Below are 15,875 nucleotides of genomic sequence, written 5' to 3'. Positions count from 1 at the left end.
AGAGCCCTGCGTAGCATGGTCCTGGCAGTGCGGAAGGCTAGGTAGAGGAGGCAGGGGTACTGGGCAGGTGGCACTGAATGCTGGCTGCTGCATCCCCATCCATTCTGCCTGAGGCTGTCCCTGCCAGGGTGCTCAGAACTGAATCCCCACTACCCCATACACACACACGCACATTGCCCAGGGCCCAGTGAAGTCTGTGGCCAGCCCTGTCTATACTTATAGATATTTGGGCTGTCATGAGATTGCTACTGTTGGACGTGTTTGTTTTGTTTTGTTCAAATACCTACTGAGATTTCAGCACCCAGACTCAGCCTTGAACCTGACCTCTGAACTTCAGCCCCAACTGGATTCAGGTTGGGTTCAGACATTAACATCTCAATTCATGTCTCTTGCCATTGGCCACTCTAACATCAGAAAAGAACACAGGCCAGTCTCTAACAGACCACCTGCTCCTAGGCCGGACGTCGAGACTCACCAGTGAGATAGGCTTTGGTGAAATTATAGATGTCTTGCTGGCTGACCTGGAAAGCCGTAATGTTATTGCTCACTTTGCCCACACTGCATGGAGAAAGAGACATGACGATTAAACAGCGAAAGCAAATGCTTCCGAGAAATGGGGAAATGAAGAGCGATGCAGTTGGGTGGCTTCCGCATATATACAAGGAAGCCAGTACTGACAACAAAGATGGGACAAGGAAACTTTGAGAAAAGTTCTGTGACTGAATATTTTGTGTTACAGACATATCAACATCAAGTTGCAGTGGGAGAGGTGTAGGCTGAATATTAGGAAAAACTATTTCACCAGGAGGGTGGTGAAGGAATGGAGCGGTGGTGGAATCTCAATCCCTAGAGGTTTTTAAGTCCTGGCTTGACAAAGTCCTGGCTGGGATGATTTAGTTAGGGTTGGCCCTGCTTTGAGCAGGGGCTTGGGATTGATGACCTCCTAAGGTCCCTTCCAGCCCTAGGACTCTATGGTTTGAAGGCACGTGTTCAAATAAGGATCAAGAAAGCTTGGCGAGCAAAGCCATGCTCAGCAGAAGGTGCACGGTTGGTATTGCTCACATCTTGCGGAATGCTGTGCAGCTGGCATTCTGGGTACCGCTGAAGTCCAGTATTTTGCCTTGGATAAAACTGAAATATGGCCATAGACGTGCCCCCAGCCACATGTCCAGTGCTGTCTCGTTGTCGCTCCTCAGCACCACAGGCCACATGCCAGCCAAAATGGCCATCCCAGTGCCACTCGGGAGAGCATTCTAGAGGGAAGGCAAAAGAAAATGACAGGTTCTACAGCTACCATATGCCAGTTCCAGAGATTTCCACTGAAGAAATGGTGAAGAAGGCTCTACCTTCCACCCAAACCCACAAAGCAAGTCACAATAGACTTCAAAAAAGGCCTGGTTTAGCCTGGTTCATTAAGATCACGGATTGTATGGATGTACCTTTAGTATCAGCAGTATCCCCTTTTGAGAGATGTTAGCTTCTTCTGGCAGCAGAGGGGTGGAAGATACTAACAGGTGCTTCCAATTTCTAACTTCTAGTACCCTGCCACAATGTACTGTCTGTCTATCTAGGTTTTTGTACTGACTACTATCATCGTAATATTCGACAAGTCCCACAGTGGTCACTGTGCTAGTCTGTATCAGCAAAAACAATGAGGAGTCCTGTGGCACCTTAGAGACTAACAGGGCATAAGCCTTTGTGGATAAAATCTACTTCGTCAGCTGCGCTTGAAATAAAGACTTAGAATGTTTCTTTCACTACAAAGGCAATTTCCTATCTCTTGGTATTCACACCTCCCCATCAACTGCTGTGAGTGAGCCACATCCACCCTGACTGAACTGACCTCCTCTGCAATGGTCCAATACTTGACGAGTAACTCCCTTCTTTTGATAGGCAAATATATATATAGTCATCTCTAGCTCTGTGATTTCCACTCCACCATCTGACAGCATAGTGGGGAGGTCACCCACAAAAGCTTATGTCCAAATAAATCTGTTAGTTATAAAGGTGCCACAGGACTCCATGCTGTTTTTCTAATACCTGAGCACCTCATGGATTCAGAGCTTGGACAGCTCACAAACGCCTGTTGGGACCAGCTCATACTTTTGGATAGCAGTCCAAGATTTAGGCCTCAGTCCTTCCATTGAAGCAGGGGTCCCTTCCAGGTGGATCCAAATGCAGCACAGCTTGTATCTCTGAAATCTGGGACTCTTGTCCAGCAGCATCTATGGATGCTCCTGACTTTTGTTTATCTGCATTGTCAGGACACATTTAGAGCACTCTGAATTCTCTTGATTTGGATGCCTGTTGATTCAGATCACCGGTGGAGTGTTTCTATGGAAAACCCATTACAGTTGGGAGATTCGTTTGGACTTTCAGAAAGTGAGAAGCAAATCTCTGACCTACCACAATGCGCCTCTTGTTAAACGAGTCAATGAAGGGCCCTTTCCTTTTATAGTTCTCCACAAGAACGGTCAGGAAGTTGTCATCATTGAGAAAGCCAGAGCTGGATAACAAATCAGCCAGTGCAGCTGGGTCCACTGTATTCACAATCTGGGATGAAAAGTAAAGGTTAGAGTGGGCAAGGCTGAAATATATGTCTTAGATACAAGGAGCGGTTTACCGTGAACGTTGTGTTGGTGCTGGGTGTGGGTTTGACAGCTCTGGAAGCCGTTCATATGCAGAAGGCACATAAACCACAGGCTTTGGAGCTGGTAACTTCCCTCTGCTGTCTCTTGAGAATGTGCTCAACTCTGGGATGGAACGACTGGCCCTCGCAATGCCTGCCCGCCCTTGGCCCCTCTTCTGAGATGGTTCATTAGTGCCAATTGTAGTGGTAGCTTTGGTAATGTGGACAAGACAACCTGTTCTCTTAGGAATTAGACTCCAAACTATCAATTTAGGGTCCAGCTCTGCAAACCTAATTTAGAGCAGAGATTACATGAAGTGCCCCAATGTAAGAACAAGTAGAATTTCCTAAGACCAGCCTCTTATTTTGTCTGTGTGAGAACAGGCTGTGTAAAGTGTGTTAGAAACTTTCAAGGAGTTCATTAAAAGAAGGAAATGAAAAAAGAGAGTGAAATGGGAGAGCTGGCTCAGATACGGCTATGATCGCTCCCTGCTAAACAGTGGACAGAAAGAGAGGGGGAGAGAGAGAGAGAGAGAGAGAGAGAGAGAGACATACCACTAGGAATTGGACTGGTAACTGAGCAAAACTCTAAAAGAATGTCTCCCCAAAAAGGAAGTATTTTGAAAGGCAGAATGCCACTCTTCTGCACTAGGCAAAAAATAAATAAATCTGGAGCCCACAACCTGAATACGTGCACAGATTCACAGTACAGGTTGAACCTCTCTAATCCAGCCTCTCCCTTGTCCAGCTCCATCCCTAATCTGACATGATTTTAGTTAGCCAGACAACCAGTTATCATCGGTGTGGCCAAGTTTCCTGTGGTACCATGAAGCTTGTCTATAGCCACTAGTCCTGGCTCTGCGTTCTGTGCTGTTCTTTTGCTGTAATTTCCCCTAAATATCTTCTGAGAGCCCAGGAAGTGTTGGTAATGCTGCTAGACAATATTGACCTCTCATTGTCTGGCAAATTCTCTCATCCAGCACACCCAGGACCTGACTAGTGTTGGACAATAGAGGTTCAGCCTGTACTGGCTAGGTGAGTTGTGTGCATAAAAGAGGGTTGTGGGAAGATCACATGTACTTTTTATATCTAAGATGCAGTACCTTTTGGATTTTAGATGCTGGAATGGCTGAGGCCAGATCTCTCAGATTCAGATAAGCAGCAAAGCCCTGAAAAGTCTCTCTTAAATACATGTCAAAGCTGGTGTTTATAGCATAGCACTGCAGGGAGGAACCTGAAATAACCAGAGGGAAAAGGACAATGGCTTACAAATAAGGCACTGGAGCAGGGCTCACATGAGTGGAATGTGCTGATTTACAACAGCCGCCCCCTAGAAAACACTTTCTGCATGTGCATTGCCACGTCCACATGTATGGGCACAGATGTGAGGAGAGGTTAATGTTCTGCCAAAGCACCTGAAACATTTAGTGAAACCTTTGCATGAACCATGCTTCTTACCTGCTGTCACATTCAGTATCCTGCGGTAAATGCTCTCTTGAGTGGTGTTGCTGAAGTGGTTGATGGAGTTATTAAGCACAGCTACTCTGTAAAACAGCAGTTATATCACTTTACTCATTCCAGTTTAATAGCTCCGCAACCCACTCCTGGCACACTCAGGCCTAATCAAACTCCTTTTGAAGTTCCCGTCAAGAGTCCAAACCAACTTCAGTGTGATTTGGCTGAGAGCTCAGGTAATCTCAGTGCAGATACAGTGGGGAAGTTTTCCAGTGACTTGGTTGAGAAATTCCACCAGTAGCCAGGGGCTGGGACAGCTAAGGCTAAACATTGCTTGGATAGACCAATTACAGATATGCCAATCTGCTTGTGTATTCCTTGGGATATGAAAATGAAAAATGGGGAGGCCCCTTGGAAACATGTTTTCTGGAATGAGGGAGGCAAAGAGGTTGGATGGAGAGTCAAATGATGCATATTTCAGCACAGCCACCGTCTAGGACAGCCAGTGCATTTGAGCTAGAATCAAATCGAATCCATCTGTTGCTTGCATCAATAATTTAACACCAACGTCTCCACCCACAATATTCTAATGAATTTCAGCAGCCCTGCAGAGTTTGAAGAAATAAACTACTGTCATTACACAGAGATCTGGCTTCAGTACGGTCCCTACAATGTAATACAACTCCCTTCCCCTGTGAAAAATAAACTATAGTAATGTAACAGCTCTTTTCTCATTGACCCGCACCCAGCAGTAAAATGATGTACTGATTAGATCACAGCAATAGTAGTCTGGGGCAGTGTTCCCCATAAACTGACTGCTTGGGTGGCAGCCCAGGAGAGATTCAGCTGCTGCCCAGCTGACTAGCAGAGCACCTGCAGCCACCCACAGATGGCAGCCTGTGCGTCTATGGTGGTGCACATCAGCATATGCCTTGGTGCCCATAACAAAATTTATTCTGCCCACACATGGAAAAAAATGAGAGGGAAAACTGGCCAGGGCACCTGGATTTTATACATAGCTCTGTCACTTACTTGCCGCATCTATTCTCCCGCTGTTTGAAAGGTTCTCTCCACATGAAAAGAATTTCTAAACGGGGTAGTCAAAATTGTTTTGTCAAAATTTTTTTTTGACAGAAAAGTGGCTTTTTGAGGAAACACTGTCGACACTATGACCTGGGACACCTCTGAAGTACCACACTGGTTCACCAACAGGGCAGTCCAAGGTGCATCCAGGGAGATGTAATCCAACCATGGTGCCTGGCACACAGAGGAGACAAGGGGTGTGAGACCCCCTAAACTACTACTCCCATGAGGCACCACAGCAGCATTTTAGAACCAAATTACGTCAGAGTTTGGCTGACGTCTTTTGGACTGAGCTGTTTTGTTGGAAGAGCAAAACTTTCCAGGGAGCTGGAGGGGAACATTTTCCAACCAGCTGTAACTGAGGAAGGTAACATTCTGCACCAGTCCTAGGATAAATGGGACAGAAATAGCTCCTACACGGCACTGATGACAGAGCAGTTTCTAGCTTCCAGACCCTCAAAAACGAATGGGATGTGGGTGCTGTTCAGTCCTGAGATCAAGTCTGCGAGGCGAGGGTCCATCCACTGCATGAATTCAGCATCCTCTGCCTTCTGAAACATTGGCTGGGCTGCAGCTAGGACACGATGCAGCAGTGTGGCTCGGATGTCCCCCGCCAGACTCATGTTGGCCTGAAGCAAAGGGAATGAGCAATAGAGAGCTGTGGGATGTGGGATCTATGCTGAGTGACACCAGCAGCAGATCCAGCCTGAGGTTTCTTGGATTCAAACCAAGGCAAGGGTCCAATTCCTATGGGTCGCTCATCCCCGAGGCTCTGGAGAGCACAACTCACGCTTGCTGATTCCCTCCCCCCCCCGAGCCTTTTTTCCACTCCCATTTTCACACCCACTCCTAGACCCCCAATGGACACACGCTCCTTTGAACATAAAAGCACAGTTCTCCCTGTCCCAAATTCCTCCCACTCAGTGTCATCCCCGAGCCTCATCTTCCCTCCCCATATCTACAGGTGCCTTACAGAGATGTAGGGAATGTGTCACCTATGGACAGACACAAGGAACGGATCCTACAGTGAACCAACACACCCTTAGATCAGTGTTTCTCAACCAGTGGTACAAGTACCCCGTGGGTACACTGAGGTCTTCTGGGGGTACATCAACTCACCTAGATATTTGCCTAGTTTTACAACAGGCTACATAAAAACACTAGTAAAGTCAGTACAGTCTAAAAGTTCATTCAGACAATGACTTGTTTCTACTGCTTCATGTGCCTTATCCTGAAATGTAAGTACAATATTTCTCTTCTGCTTCATTGATTTGATAATAAAATGGTAGGAAGTCAGCAAGTTTTCAGTAGTAGTCTGCTGTGATATTTTTGCGTGGCTTTGTAAGTAGTTTTTAAACGAGGTGTAACTTGGTAGTATGCAGAACAAATCTGACTCCTGAAAAGGGTACAGTGATCTGGAAAGCTTGAACGGCACTTGTTTCAAAACCTCAAATTACCTTAGGAGCACATTTCTCAATCAATAGTACATGTACTTGTACAGATACATGAGAGAAGTCTGAGGTTACTTACAATTTTTTTTAAATAAAGAGGTACTTTATAAAAAAAAAGGTTGAGAAACACTAGTCGAGAGCACCTCACTGTTTCTGAGGAAAGTGAGCATATCAGGGCTAGGAATCCTACCATGGGATTTTGCACAAAAACTGCACTGTCTACCTTGACATTCCCGCCAGTGGCTGGCTATGACCCTGGACTCTGGAATGACTCTCACCAGCCTGAACTGTCTGCCCAGTTCATCAATGTACTCAGTTACTGTCGAGGTGGTCACAAAATTCATTACTCTCAGAGCATCATCGGGGGTTCGCAAGCTCCCGTGGGTGGCTGATAACTGAGCGTGCTGCTTCACTGTCAAATGACCAAGCACCTCAAGCTAAGAAAGAGGTGGAGAAGAGAGGAGAAAGGAGAGGAAAAAAACATCATTTTTTGGCAGGAAGGAGGCCCAGACAGCAATGTTAGTGACTCAGGGAAAAATCACACATTGATCTAGTTTTTAGGAAAACCCCCATAGGGTGGAGGGTGGGATTGAGTCAATGTTCTGTAGAGCTGTTGGTACAATGACTGGTCTACAGACTGCAGTCTTGTATTTGTGCATGACGAGTAATGCATGGACAGTAACAGGGTAAACATTCAGCCTTGCTCACTTCTGCTGTTGTGTTTTGGCCACTGTCTACAGGAACCAATTCTAGAGTCGTTCACCCTCCATAGCTCAGTGAGGCGCTGACCTCTCCACCAAGGAGACATTTACTGGTGACCATGACACCAAGGTTTCTGCTTATTAGCATGAGTCTGACTAGGAAGTGGCTTTTGGCCAGCAACTCTTATAACTTGTGCCTTTCTCTATATGCAGAATAATATAGCCACTACTTACACCATTAAATCTGGAGTTTAGAGAGAGAAAGTCCTGATATGTAGCGTGTTTGCTGAAGTTTCTAAAGTTAACGGTTAGCCAAGCAGCACTGGTGTTAAGGCCATCTGCACATGTTGATCCTGCAAGTGAATAATGGATGGTTATGGGAGGCCCCTCCTGCAGCTCAAATGAAATTCATGTTGAAAACACCATGCGTCAGTCGAAACTGCCATGAAACCAGTCACTGCTGAGGCTGGTCAAGGGGCCATGATCTGTAAGCAGGAGGTGTGAAAATTTCCCCTCCCCACCCATCCCCACTACCATGCAATAAAACTCCAAGTAAGATTATCCCAGGCCTACATCAGCCCTGAAAAATGCAGCGGTTGCTGGGCTGCTCATTGTTGTATTGCAGCGCTTCCCCAGCCCCTTTGCCAGGCAGCACGCTGAATAAACTGCACTCTCCACACAGGACCCACTGCCTGCCTGAACACCATTAAAATCTCCTGAAAACAGCCCGTGATGTGTCTCATTTGCCTAGGGCCAACCTGTAGCATTTAATCCTTTCAGGTAAGGAAGCTGGAAAACATAGTAGACTTCCTTTTGGGTACTTTGGCTCATCTTCTTAAATTCCAGATCCAGGCCTTTAACTCTAGAATAGGGAATGAGACATCACAGAGAAAGAGAGAGAGAAAATTAGATATGAGACATAGTGAGGCCAACAGCCACTTCTGGCCCTGGGGCAAACTGGGAGGGCGCCGGCTCTGCCCCCCTGGAAGGGGTGTGGCCAATGGCAATCAGCTCTTAGTCCCGCTAGGACCGAGGCACTGGCTCCCCAACAGCCATGCAGAATGAGGGGCAGTGCTGCTCAGGCACTTCAAATGGGCCCAGAGCACCAGCCACTGCCACTGCCAAAGCAGCAGTGGCCAGAGTGCTGGGATCCAGGTCAACTACCCCCTTTCCCCCTCACCACCTCGGCAGGCCTGGAGAGGCAAGTTGTCCCGTTCAGCTTTTTTTCTCCTCAATACAGATATTTATCAAAGTTTCCACTTTAAAGGAGAGGTCACAGAACCTCCTGACCTGACTGAGTAGGTTGTACACACAGCAATACATACAGCTCTTCTGCTGGGGGAGCCCCTGTCTGAACCACTCTCTTACTGTAGCCCTCATTCCACCTTTCCCTAATTTTGTTCTCTCTCCCTCTTCCTAGGGCAACCATCTCTCCCTGACCCAAATACGGGACAGGGAACTATGATGGGGAGGGGCAGCTCCTCCCTACTGCACCAAGCCCCAGGGAAGCAGCAGCCATGGGCACTCTGGGCCCAGAACCCTGGGGAAGCAGTGGCTGTGGACGCTCCCCGCCCGGAGCATAGAGGAAGGGGCGGCCGCAAGCGCTCCTGCCCTCACCCCCAGCCCCTGAGGGCCTAAATATGGGACAATTAGTTCCTTTTAAAAAGTAAGTTGGGACACTTTTGGTGTTCCAAATACAGGACTGTCCCACCCAGTATGGGACGGTTGGTCACCTTACCTCTTCCCCTTATTGATCTCTCCCACTCTCTCACAAAAACGAAACAAGCAAACAAACAAACCACCCCCAATGTTAGAAAATTGATCTATCTATCTATCTATCCCTCTTTACTCCCTCTATCTTGCATCCGTAACCAGGGAAAACATCAAACTCAGATACTGCTCCTGCATGAGGTTCAGCAGGTACTGCCTGGTGCCGAGCCCTTCCAGCTCCCATGGATGTAAATGGCAGCAGATGCCTCTCAGACTCTCACAAGTTCTGGGCCTCACAGCACTTTCTGAACTGAATCTACATCATGGTCCCACTTCTACTGCAGAGAGCTGGGAGATGAGAGAGACTGACTGTAATACTAGGCATAACCAATTCAACATACATTGCCTGATACTGTGCACATCCCAAGGTCTCATTCTGAAGACATTGGAGTATATCCGTGGAGATTGCAGCTAAAAAGGGCCTTAACCTCTTCTGGAACCATGGAGCCACAAACTCTGTCTCATTATAACGCTTCTCATTTCTCAGCTTCCCATTCCATAATGCCTCCAGTGCAAATCCCTTCCATTTTGATGGGATCAGTGAGGCGTTAACCTGCAAGACAAATACTTTATCTTTGATGTTGCATAACACTCAGCATCCCATACACCACGCGGCTATCGCTCCGGCCAGCCAGGGGTCCCAAAGAGTTTTAATAAAGCTTATTCTTTAGGCCTCACAACCAAAGACGAACCAACTACTTGTCACTGGTGAGATTAGTCAGGAAATGTGTTGGTTTTTCTGCTAGGAAATCATCTGTGAGCTGAGCTTGACTTACCTATCTGCCAAAATATTCACAAATGTTTCAATTCTAACAGTTTTACTGACAAAGAGAGGGCAAATTGTTATCCCTACTTTACACATGAGGAAAACGGGACGCAGAGAAACGTAGTGATTTGCCCAAAATCAGAAAGTAAGGCAGAGGAGCCTGGCTCTTAGTCTTGGTTTACATTAATTCACCGGGTCATAGTGATAGCTCGTTTCCTACTATTCATGTAACAAAGTACTGGGACTTTCCCAAGAGTAAGGATGTAAGAAAAGTATTTGAAGTTTAACACCCAACACACAACAGTAACAGAGGGACAAGGAAGCAGGGAGAAGGTAACATTCTTTCTCAAAGAGCTAGAGTAAGAAGTGTGCTTCAAATAACTCCCGCAACTTCTTCATGGAGCCTTGGTCAAAGTGCTCTTTTACCTTGTCATTAAATTCTTCCAGGGCTTCCTCCAGTTCTTTCCCGTTCACTTTTCTGACAAAGAACTTTAGAACACTTAGCTGTAAATCCACATCTTTCCTCAGCAGGAACTCAAATGTTGCCCTGATCAGGGAGCTGTTCCATGTTGACAAGTTGTGTAGCTGGAGAAGAAACAAATCCATTGATCTAGACATTAAATAGTCCTTTCTTTCCTCTCATTTTTAATTGCTACAAATTGATGACATGACATCACTTCCTGTTTGACATTATAATATCTAACTCCAGGTTATTCATAATGTTTAAGGTCCGAGAATACCATTAGATCATCTAGTCTGACCTCCAATATACGACAGATCCTCACTTTTCACTCAGTTACCCCTGTATTGAGCCCAATAGCTTGTGTTTGACTGAGGTAAACCTTCCAGGAAAGGGTCCAGCCTTAACCTGAAGACACCACCACGTCCCCTGGTAGTTTGTTCCAGTGATTAATCACTCTCATTGTTACAAAACATCCTTGCTTCTAATTGGAAGTTGTCTGGTTCCACCTTCCAACCTACTGGTTCTTCTTTTGCCTTTCTCTGCTAGATTAAAGAGGCCGTTAGTACCTCTATGTGAAAGGACTTGCACCACGTACCTGGCACCATTCTGCATGGCTATTATCTACATTTACACTACTTCTTTGGTAAGGTAAGGGAGGGCAAAGCCTCTCCTAGCTCCCTAGTATGGGCTATCGATATCCCAAGTTACATCCAAGGGGCTGCTAATCTCCCTCCTTCAGCTCCAATGGGAAAGGAGAAATGCAACTGTGTATTGTCTTTTCTCTGGCCCATCAGTGGACCGATCAGTTGGGAAGAAAAAAATTCTGATAAAGACCCTCCCACTGAAGCAGGGGGTGGGCAGGGCAGGGGACTGTGACACTGAGAATGATCATTTCCTTGGTATTAATCTCCCTAACATCCTGTTAAACTCAACCAGTTTGAAATTATGGACGCAAGCAAGATGTCAATGTTGCGGTGAAATGGAACAGGATGGAAAGGATATTTGTGACCTCTTGAGCACCAGCCCTTTGTGATACTCACATGGTCACAGGTCATATAGCTGAAATATGAGGAACTTCCAACATTGTTACTGTGAAAAGAGAGGAAGAAACTGCAAGATACTGCAGACAGGCAAACACAAGAGTGATACAATGCAAATTTAGTTTCTTTTTAATGACTTTATCAAATTGTTTTTTTTCCAGCTCAGGATGTATGGTAGGTATGTTCAGCTCCCATAGAACTTAATGGCAATGAATCAGTGTGTGCAGAGAGTCATTAAAGATTCGTTTTCTAACTGCTAGTAGAGGAGAGGCATTGAGTGTAAATTAGCCAGAGAAAGGCTGTAAGCAGCAGAGTAGCAGCATAACATGTCCTATTTTGGTTTTCGGTGTGGCACAAATCCAGTTTTGGCCTAAGCAAGTGCAGCTCCCTCTGCGGTTTGTGGTTATATCTGGTGTCCTTGGGACAGAGCCGAAAGTGACCTTTGCAGTGCTGGGGATGGTATAGGAAACACTATAGTATGGGGAGGAGAACTTGCTATCTTTCACAACCAGCTCTTTGTTGCTTTTCCTGCTATACCGTCTTGGCATGCAAGTCACACGCATTTTGCACACAGTCAAAATGGTGCAAGTTACACTATCTTGGCAAATGCATCCATGTTTTGACCAATTTATAGCCAGTGCATAAATTACACTCTCTGCTTAGGTCGCCACTCCATAGGGCTCAGGGACTTTAACGGGAGCTGCACCCATTTACGGCAGCCTGAATTGGCCCAATATCTATATATGAGACCTAGAGCTCATGAGAAAGTGATGCTAGAAGGACTCATTATTCAGACTTTACACACAAGTGTTCTCCAATGCAATAAACCTGGATTTTGCTTAGCCTTGGGCTGGTTCCTCCTGAGATGGTTCATCTGACCACAATTCTACAGCACAAACCTTGAACACCAGCTGATCCAGAGTGCTTTGAAAGTTACCATAATCTACAGTTGAACTTTTAAAAAACGGTTATGAACCTATCTATGATTCCAAAGTGTAGCGACATGGAGACAATCTCCTTCTATCTCTGATTAAGGTGACTTTGAAAGGACTCTAGGAAAGCAGACAACACCCAGACTATGCTTCCACAAAGATTTTGTCCAATCAATTTCTTTAAATACCTGGTTATGTTCTCGCAAACGTCTGTTGCTGATAAAAAAAAGGAAGAAAAGGAAAAAAATTGATGTTTCCTTCCCATGGCAAACCTTAAGGCTTATTACAAAATGCAATGATAGCGTGTATACAGCAGTCACATACCATTTATCTGAATGCCAGGTGCAGGGCACTAGAATGGAAATGGGGAGAGAAGGCACACAAAGAAATTTAATGTTTCGCGTTTTTTTGCATGAATCAATTACATTGTCCTACCACAGCCTTTATGATGGTTCCAATGCCATATCTTAATAGAATACTGAGGCCTGTCCCATACTAGAGGATAAAATCGATTTAAGATACACAACTCCGGCCATGAGAATTTAGGAGCTTAAGTTGACATATCTTAAATCAATTTTTGCTGCTGTCCCCACAGTGGGAGGTTGTGACAGGAGAAACTCTCCCATCAACTTCCCTTATTCTTCATGGCTGCAAGTTGTACCAGGGTTGACTGCAGCTCCCTGCTCATTCGATTTAGCATGGCTCTGCTCGGCATGTTAAATCAAACCTGGGAGATCAACCGCCAGCATGTCGATCTTCCCAGAAGTGTAGTTGTAGCCTAAGAGTATTTTATATTGTACGAGTTGAACCTCTTTCCTCTGGCACCCTTGGGACCTGACCAGCAGCAGACAAGGCGGACAAGAAAATTTGCCGGATCATGGAAATCAATAATTTTTAGTGCATTACCAACAACACTTCCACTCCTTACTGGGTTCTTAGAAGACATTTAGGGGTAAATTACAGCTAAAGAACAGCACAGACCCCTGAGAGCCAGCACTGGTGATTGTAAACAAACATTATGGGATGGCAGGAAACTTGGCGACACCCAAGATAAGTGGTTGCCTGGCTAACTAAAATCATGCCGGATTACGGATATTGCTAGAGGAGAGAATTCCGGATTCTAGAGAGTCAACCCATAGAATTTTCTTTCCTCCTTCAAGACGGCAAGTCTTTTCCCTGACCATGGACTGGATGCTCCGGTCTCTTACAGCTCCTTGATAACATTCCAGCAGTGCAGGCGAAGCGGGGGGAAAGGGGTTGCCTCTGACATAAAGGTGTGGCCAGAATGTCACTTGCTATCAGCATTCTACAATGAGTGGAATGTGGATAGCTCGAAAAGAAACCACAGCAGCCCTGTAACTGTTCATAGTTACAACAAGGGCCAACCAGAAGCCCTAATCCAGGACTGGGGAGCTACAAATGTGGCACAAAGTTATTTTCTCTATCCTCCTGCTTTGCTGCATTTGGTGGCACTCAGCAGGAGACAAGATCAGGCCCTTTCTATGCAGGAATAACATTATGCAGCAACACCACTGCATTCTCAGCACGCTGCTCTCAGCACCACTGCAGTTCTCACATGGTATTCCTCAGCCATGATACATCCATTAACACAGAGGATCTTGCCCCTCATTTGGCTTATTTGGAGATACAGTGTGTTGTAACAAATAAACCCATGATAAGTATCAGAGAGGTAGCTGAGTTAGTCTGTGCCTCCAGAAACAACAAGTCCCATGAACCCATGATAGAGGCACAAAACGAACTAGTGGCCTTGTTTTTTATTCAGGGTGCAAATATATGTGCAAACTAAGGTGTTTATTATGTCATGCAGTTATTATGATTGCATATTCAAATTAGATAATTACACAGGATCTATGTTTGTACAGCACCTCGCACAATGGGGTTCTGGCCTATGATTACAGCTCGCAGACACTGTGTTAATACAAATAACAATAATAACTGTGCTCTTACAGTAACTGCACCTGTTTTAGATACGCATTGGGTATTCATTTGGGAAAGCGCATTATTTTAAAAAGTCAGGTCCACTACAGCGCTTTCCTTCTAGTTTTTATAATCCAGATGTTACCGTTGCTTTCAATTGCCTGGGCTACTTCCAACATCTTAACACCCCTATTTCTCATTGGCCTAATTTCACCCTTCTTTCGGAGATCTCTGCTGATCCCTCTTGCATTAGACTGCCTGGAAGGATCTGCTGAGGTCCCTGAAATACCTCATTGTTCGCATTCCTCTGAGCTGTGTTGGTGCCTTGATGAGCTTTAAGAAGATGGCAAAACAACTTACTGATGCAGCTTTCACCAGGTCCATTGAAAATCCTGCAGCAAAGTTAAAATAGTATTAAAAACAGCTCAGAGCTATTTAAACAAGATCAAATAAAAATTCTGAAAACTATCAGAGGAGTCCTGTAAACTCTCCCTTGATTTGCAGCCTGTAACAAGTGCGTAAACTTAACACTTGGGCAGCCACCCAGGAGAGATTTTAGTGCCACACAGCTGATTAGCAGTGTCCCCACTGAGTTCCCACCGATGCTCACAGATGGCAGTATGCGTTTCTACTGGTGGTGCATATCCATATATGCTTTGGTGAACATAACAAAATTTATTCTGCCCCAGATGGAAAAAATAGTCTATGACAAAGAGTCTTTTCTTCACCTCCTTATTGATAAGTCATTTTGATAAGTGAATACACTTAGCATACTCAGGCAAATGTTATTTGAAGGAGCAAAAGAGCATATTCTCGAATACTGCACCCGAGAAGGCTACAGTGCCTTTCAAGGAACTAGGACTCAAAGAATTTAATCCATCCATTGCCTGTGTGTCAGTCAGCTGCAAAGAGAGTGAGGTGAGTGTATACAGGGGCAGAGTGGTTATACTATCCTCTGAAAGATGTGTATAGTGCAGTAAATTTCCTATTCAGTCCCCATTTAACCAATGAAAAGATGCCCAGGGACTTCAATAAGCTATTGCATTGTGTCTTTAGACAGAAATCCTTAGTTTCAGTGAACTGGGAGAAAAGTGGATTCTTAAATGAAAAGCCTGTGGCTGCATAGAATAGAACAGAAGATATGCTGTTTAAATCCGTGATTCAAAGCAGTGTTCCCTGTAGGCTGAGCACTTGGGAGACCACCCAGGAGAGACTCAGGTGCTGCCTAGCTGATTAGTAGAGTGCCCAGTGCACCCACAGCTGTCAGCATATGGTTCTACTGGTGGTGCGCATCCACATATGCTTCAGTGCGCATAACAAAATTTATTCCACCCATGCATGGAAAACAATTAGAGGAGTCCTGGTTGAGAGCCTCTGAACCAATGAACAGATTATACACTGAAAAAACAAGTGACTCACCCTGGCAAAGGATGAAAGCCAGTACAAAGTAAACACAGCTCATCTTGGCTGTGAAATGTCTTTGTCTTCAAATTAGATCTGGAAAATACAGAATATACACAGAGCACAGGTGTTGAATAAGCTGCTATCTCGCTGCAGCTTTCTACATCAGGTTAATTCCAGGGGAATGGATGCATCATTCACACAGAACTGTGCAAATTAACAAACTCCTGACAACTGATGTGTGTC

Source organism: Carettochelys insculpta, chromosome 16 (genome assembly GCF_033958435.1).
Source record: "Carettochelys insculpta isolate YL-2023 chromosome 16, ASM3395843v1, whole genome shotgun sequence".
NCBI lineage: Eukaryota > Metazoa > Chordata > Testudines > Carettochelyidae > Carettochelys > Carettochelys insculpta.
Note: the sequence above shows the minus strand (reverse complement) of the source record.